The sequence below is a fragment of the Vigna unguiculata genome, chromosome 6 (assembly GCF_037176805.1).
Source record: "Vigna unguiculata cultivar grain cowpea cultivar isolate G323 ecotype 2 chromosome 6, ASM3717680v1, whole genome shotgun sequence".
Classification (NCBI taxonomy): Eukaryota; Viridiplantae; Streptophyta; class Magnoliopsida; order Fabales; family Fabaceae; genus Vigna; species Vigna unguiculata.
In genome coordinates this window covers 27375587-27383371 of record NC_140797.1, presented here as the reverse complement: position 1 = coordinate 27383371, position 7785 = coordinate 27375587, and the positions used below count along the sequence as shown (strand labels likewise).

The 7785-nt window shown below is 32.6% G+C and overlaps 1 pseudogene; it reads right to left on the bottom strand.

Annotated features, from left to right (window-relative positions):
* Positions 1-702: 702 nt before the first annotated feature.
* On the bottom strand, positions 703-1535 carry LOC146885711 (zinc finger BED domain-containing protein DAYSLEEPER-like; annotated as a pseudogene).
* Positions 1536-7785: the final 6250 nt, after the last annotated feature.

The following is a 7785-nucleotide window of genomic DNA, read 5'->3' as shown; positions in this document are numbered from 1 at the left end:
TATTTTTTATTTAATCTTGTTCCAATTTTTTTAAATATGAAACAATGTTGAGACAAAATTTATTTTTATATAAATATTATATTGATATTTTTATTATAATTGACATTTTTATTAAACACTTTTGGAATTATTTAAAAACAATATAAACAATTTTATAAATATTTAATAAAAATTTCAATTTTAATAAAAATATCCCTACAACATTTATACAAAAATATATTTGGTCTCAATTTAGATAGGAACAACATTGCTTCATTTAAAAAAAAAATGGGACTAAATTAAATAAAAAAATATAAGGACTGAATTGAATATAAAACAATAAGATTTGACTCTGACATCGACACATGACACTATTACTGTCACGTTATACTATCAGTGCAACCAGACATGACTAGGGATGTCAACGGGGCGGGTAGGGTACGGGTAGTAGCTCCCTCGTACCCTACCCGCTGGATAAATATCAGCCCCGTACCCGTACCAATATTCGTCGGGTATTCATTATGCGGGTACCCGTCTATTTTTTTCATATTCGCGGGTATCCACGGGTATCCGCGGGTATTTACAAAAATATTTAAAAAAATAAATATTTAATTATAAATTCAAATAAAATACATCATTGTCATAAATTTTAAATAAAGTTCATACAAATCCAAATAATTATACAAATAAATTTAAAATGACGTTCAACATAATAGAAATTCTTTAATTAGTGCTTGGATCAACAAGCCCACGTCCTCCGATTGATTCCTGAAAAATAAAAAAATAAAAAATCACTAATAATTTATGTTGTGGTTTATTTTTGAATGAAATATTAAAGAAATTACTAACTTCATCAATGTCCACATCTTGCAACATTGTATAAAGTTTCATGTTGTCCAATTTTAATCTAGAAGAGCCTGAAAATATAAGTTCATTAAAAATTTCTAAATATCACTTAATTAAAATATTTAAGTAAAAGTATTAATTTCATTACCTTCCATGTTGGTCCATAACCAATCTTAGAGACACATCAATGTCTCCACAGTATCTGGAAGTAATCTACTACGATGTGGGGTAAGAATCCGACCACCATTACTGAATGAAGACTCTGAAGCAACAGTTGAGATGGGGATTGCTAGAATGTCTCTCGCCAGCATTTGCAAGGTTGGGTATTTTAACCCATTACTTTTCCACCACGCTAAGATATCAAATTGTGCATCTGAATCAGGAAGTATTGCCTCTTCTAAATAACGATCTAATTCTGACTTAAAATTTGGTGTGCCAGTTCTCTTTGCAATCTTATGTTTTGCAAAATTTAACCTCCAACTTTCTTTTCTTCCAAGAATACCTACATCCACTACATTTAGGTTTGAACTTTGAGATGAAGCAGCCAATTCTTTACCCTTGACTTTAATGGCATACTCTTTTACCAAATCTTGACAAATAGATTTTACCCTCTCAATTTCATAATGAGAATTTTCTCCATAAATTTGAGGGAAAAAATAATCTAACAAGTCAATTTTGTACCTGGGATCTAATACAATTCCTACCGCCATCACCCCGTTGATCACACCCTAATACTTATCAAATTTAGTAATCATGGTTGCAGCCATTCCATGAATAATGGAATTAGGACAGGAAAGTCATTCAATCAAAGACAACTTAATTTCACATATTTTTGGGAAAACGACATTCACAGTTGGATACAAAGTACCAGAGAATAAAAGTGTCACATCATAAAATAATTCCAATCTTTGACAAATCTCATTTTCCATCATCCAATCATGTTCACTAGGTAAAGCTTTGTATTGATAATCTCGCTGTGATAATCTATGAAGCACATCTTTGTATTGTGTAGCAACTTGAAGCATAAAAAATGTAGAATTCCACCTAGACTTGCAATCAAGAACTAATTTTTTCTTAAATGGAATGTTCACTTGACCACATGCATTTATAAATTTCTCCTCTCTTTTAGGTGTTGTTGTCCAAAAATGAACACTTTCTCTAATCTTTTCATTGGCATCAAAGATTATACATAAACCATCTTTAACAATCAGATTCAAAATATGAGCACAACAACGCATGTGAAATAATTGGCCACCTAAAATAATATTTCTAGGTAAAATCTTCTCTAAAACTCGCTCAATCATAGCATCATATGTAGTGCAATTATCAACTGTCAAAGTGGACAAGTTTTTATCTAGATTCCAATCCATCAAACATTGAATTAAAACATCAGCAAGAACCTTGCTTGTATGAGGAGCAGGTACATAAATGAACCTAACATAAAGATAAATATTTTAATAATCTATTCATAAACAAGTATAGAAAATAATACAAATTGTAATTATATAATTTAGAAACTTTACCTCACAAGTCGACTTTCTAGGTTCCATGAATCAGTTATAAAGTGAGCAATGATCGTCATGTAACCTCTATTCTGGTTACTAGCAGTCCACATGTTAGTAGTAATTGCAACTCGACTCTGATTCTTTGATAACAATTTCATTATATTCTCTTTTCCTTCATTATAAGTCTTCATAATGTCACTCCTTATGGTGTTTCGAGAAATCCCCTTGAATAAAGGTTGCAAAGCAAGACAAAATTCCTTAAAGCCCATGTGATCAACCATTGACATTGGATACTCATGTAGAACTATCATCTTAACAAGTGCACACCTTGCTGCTTCTTGACTAAATACATAGTTGCCAACAACTATTGTTTCACTCCCTATTTTTTCTATTTTGAGAAATGCTTGCTTGATGTCTCGAGTTTTTCGAAGTTTGCAACACCTAAAGTGGGCCATCAAGTGTGACTCCCCCAAAAGTTTTGAACCACAATAATTACAAATGGCTTTCCACTTTCCATCTAATTTTTGTTTCTTAAAGTGATTTCATACAACTGATGTGCGTCTTTTTCCAATAATGTTATCCTCTGTTTGAAATGAACTTCCAGTTTCTACTTGGGTTGAGTCATCACCTTCATTCACAAGAATATTATTTGATTCCCCCACATTTGATTCACCAACATTAGAGACATTTTTCACTTGTTCTTCACCTTCATTTGGGAGTAGAAATTTTTTCCGTAGACATGCTAAACAACAAACCAATACATATTTAGATAATTTATATAAATTTGTAGACATTGTTAACAAGCATACCATAAACGTCACTGTCTATATAGGATTTTGATGTATATGCTCAATTTCAAAGAAAGGAAAGAGAAGAATGTCAAGGGGTGTATCTAGTAGAAGACAATGTACCAATATTTGAAGGTGGAAGAATGAAGACAGAAGATAAGAAAAGATGTGCAGCTTAGAAAAAATTAGGTTAGAATATTTTTTACTAATATATATATGAGGGTATTTTTGTGAATTAAAATTTAGCGGGTACGGGTATCCACGGGTACGGATACTATGATATCCGTACCCGCCCCGTTAACATGCGGGTATTATAAATACACGTACCCACGAGTAGCGAGTATCCATTTTTAATATCCATTTCCTACCCGTTGCGGATTTTATCCGCGGGTACGAATTTTTTTGACATCCCTAGACATGACACTAACCTGACACAAACTAAAAAACTGAAGAAAAAGAATAGAAAAAAATAGAAAATAAATTAAATTAAATAAATAAACAAATAAAAAAAATATGAATTGACACATGACATATCGGTACAATACTTACATAAAAGACCTAATTTTATCAATTTTTCAAAAAACATTTAAATTATTTCATCCAAAATTCAAACCAAACGTCTAATTTAACTTAAAAAAAATAAGGTTTTTATGATTATATAACTTGTATCACAATCTATGACAGAGTTATAATTTATATCACAAAAATGTTTGACACCTATTTTTCTAATCACATCATATTTCGTCACAAAATTTTCTATAACAAATTTTTAAATGTTTTGTGTCTAATGAATTTTATGGAAAACTAATTGTTTTGGTAATTGAGAAACAAAAGCCAACTAAGGAAACATATAACAAACTTTTTGGAAAATTTTAAAGGAATTTCACGAGGATTTCAAATTTTTCGTGTCTAAAAATGACTATTAGGAAATATATTTTAAATTATTTAAAATATGTTATGATGTAATAAAGAAATTATTTGTATGGATGAATCTAAAATAGTTTACATTTATTTCAAATTATGCATTAATTCTAAATATTATATAGAACCCTTGTTTCAAAATATAATTTCCGAAATATCTTGAGAAGTATAATCTATAAGCTTTCTAATATAAAGGATTTTAGAAAATTGTGTTCGTTATTACATTTTAATGAGGAGGTGAACCAATAAAATATGGATGTATAGCAAGCAATTGCCTAAGCCGAGGTGAAATTTTGAGTCCATCTCATGCTATTAAATGCGGGAGGTCCACTCCACAACAACTCTCTTGAGGAAAAGAAATGGGGATTCAAAGTCCCGATATGAATATTGTTAGATATTGTTTTTGTTATTATATTATAAGTTAATTTTGAAAAATTAAATTAAATTTAAAATTTCATTTTTAAGTAAAAAATTATGATTTTTGTAATTAGATTATAACCTATTATTAAATATCACTCCTATAAAAGTTAATTATTTTGTTGTAATGAATTAATATATTATGAATTTGTTTGTTTTTTTGAATTCATGTCTCATTTATCCTTATATCTAATGACTATTATTGTGTGATATTGTTTGTTAAATAGCAAATGCAACAACAAAATGCAAAACCTTATTATAAGAATAAGTTTTACAATTTTTTCAAAACATTTAATTTTTAATTTTAAAATATGTTAATCTTACAATAATCTTTTATTTAATTAGAGTTGTGATTATAACAACATTTGAAGTGGAAGATCTAAATTAGACAAATACTCTTTTATAAACTTTGTGATAACTTAATTTGATTTGCACATCATTTTAGTGTTAATAAACAAAAGAATTAATTGAAATATATTAAGTGGTATTCCGACCTCAAATCCGTTAGCATCAATAGAGTCAATCATCACATTTGAGATATTGTTCATTTTAGAGTTTCAAGCTCTATTACAGTTTCATTCTTAAAAGACAATTCAGAGGATGGAACAAAGAAGAATATTTTAAATTGTACGTAACTTCAACTTCTTAACTATGTGGGACTACCAGAACAATTGATAATCATCATTACTACATATCTTACTAATTATTAGTCTAAGAATATGTTATTTATATATACCGTAACAATTAAGATTTATTTTGTAATAATTAAGCATTAACATTTAATTTTTTAACTACTCGACTGTGTTCCAATAAAAATATATGTTGTAAATATGATATTAATGGATAACATATCTTCTACAAATATTATAGTATATATTTTTTAAGTTTCCTATTCTAGCTTAAATTAGATAATCATCTTGTGTCATGACCTTGATCTCGTGACGTGTTGTCACGACCTTCATTGTGTGTTGTTGTGTCACGAACTTCGGTCATAACTGGCCTTTCATGACCTTTGACCAGAGAGTGCTCGTCACAATCTTAGTCTTTAGTCAACTCGTCTCGACACTCAACTTAGACAAGTTTGTATCGACTTTTGATCTAGGTTAGACTTTCATGACCTTCTATTAGGGGCTAGCCCGTTTGAATCTACCATGACATTCAGTTTGGGTTTGCCTATCATGAGCTTTAACTCGAGCCAGCCTGTCATGAGCTTCGCCCCGAGTTGGGCCATAATGAAGTTTAGTTTATGTCAGTCTGTCTTGACCTTTGGCTAAGATCTACCTTCAGCTTGGACCCATCGGTCTTGATCTTCTGTTTGATGCCACCCGTCTCGACATTCTACCCGGGCAAACAGGTGTGGACACTCTGCCTAGGTCTACCATTCTCAACCTTCTACCAAGACCCACCGTTCTTGATCTTCGGCCTAGGCCAAGCCTTCTCAACCTTTAGCCTAGACCTCTGCTTCTTGACCTTCAAATTGAGCTTGTCCATCTCGACTTTCGACACAAATTGAGAGTCAAGAGTTAGCCTATCTATATCTTCTGCCCAAACTAGCTCGTCTTGACGTTTAGCCTGAGTCGTCCCGTCTCAAAATTCAGCCTAAGTCGACTTGTCTTGACCTTCAGCCTAACCCAACCTATTTTGGCTTTTGGCTCATCACAACCCATTTTTACCTTTTCCCAATGCCAGACCATCTCTACCTTTTCTTGGGTTAGCCTCATGATTTATGGTCCAAGATGGATCGTCGTGCCCTTTGGTCCAACTTCAGCTCAAATTTTTTTTCAACTCAATACAACTCAAATTTTGGCTTGAGCCGACTTGATTTGACCTTTGGTTTAAGTTGACTCGACTAGAACTTTGGTCCAAGTGGACATCGGTTAACCTTCAAGCCAGGGCAGCTTAGCCTAACCTTTCACCGTTATTGAAGGTGTTGTATTTAAGAGGTAATTAAAGTCTTGTAGTGGTGACAAACCTACTTTTGTCGTGACCCTAACCCACTTTGACCTTGACCTTAATCCAGTTTGACCTTGACACTAACCCACTTTAAAATGGGGCTTTGGAGGTTGGAATTTTTCTTTGACCCACGTTTAGTTGCCCTATAAAAGGGAGCTTATTCAAGTGTGGGTTAGGACTGTCCTACAGACCATGGATCAAATTGATAGTTGTATTTGTAAGGTGTAGAAAAACTCTTTTGTGGAAAAGAAATAAAAATTCAAAATCTCTATATAAATATTAAATCTTTTTTATACTATAAGTCGATTATATAAGTTTAAATTAAATTTAAAATTTATTAGAGCTGTCAAAATGGGTTGGAAACCCGCGAGCCAACTCGGCTCACCACGGGTTCGGACCGGGTTGGGTTAAAATTTTTTTACAAATTTCAATACGGGTTGATTTTTGATCCGGCTCATTTAGAACCCGGCTCATCCGGGTTGAACCCGTGGTGAGCCAGGTTGGCTCACCAACCCGTAGATAAAAGGGTCACACAAGTGTTTTTATTTTATTAAGTTGCGCTTTACATTTGGGTCATGTTAAGTTATTTTTTTATCCAACACATAAATAATTTATATTTTTTTTATTTTGGTTTGTATTTGGATTGTATTAAAGTTTGTTTAGATTTTTAATTAGAATTACAATTTAGTTTTGACTGAAAAAAAGATAAAAAAAAATAATATTTTTTTTAATTAAGTGAACCCGTGAGCCAACCCGTTTAACCTGCCAACCCGTGGTGGGCCGGGCCGGGTTCAAATTTTTTTTGGCTCGCTAAAAAGTGAGCTGGGTTGGATTGGCTCACTAAATCATCAACCCGTGGTGGGTCAAACAGGGTCGGGCCGGATTACCCGTTTTGACAACTCTAAAATTTATAACTTTTGAAATGTGAATCTATATTTACAATGACATATTTGATCTTTAAAAGAGTTTTATCATAACCCATTACTAAACATCAAAAGTTGGTTAATTTACTAAATGGGGTTAATTTACTTTTGTATTTATGCATAGGGGTTCGATTTTTTAAATTTTACAGAATACAATGAAGTCGTGCTTGGGTGTATAACCTAAAAAAATGAAGGTGTATCACCTATGACGACTTCAACTATTTTGGGGAGCAAGTGCCGGGTGGGGAGGCTGAGGCTCTGGGAGCGGCGGTGGTGAAGGGAGGAGGAGGGAGTGGAGTGTTGACACAGGAGGCTCCCACAAGAGTTCTCATGGTGGTGGATTTGAATGCTGTGGTGGCCATCGGAGAAAGGAGAAATTGAAGTTCATAATTCTAGGTTTGCGGGTGGCCATAGGAGAAAGGAGAAATTGAAATGCAGAATTCTACGGAAGGG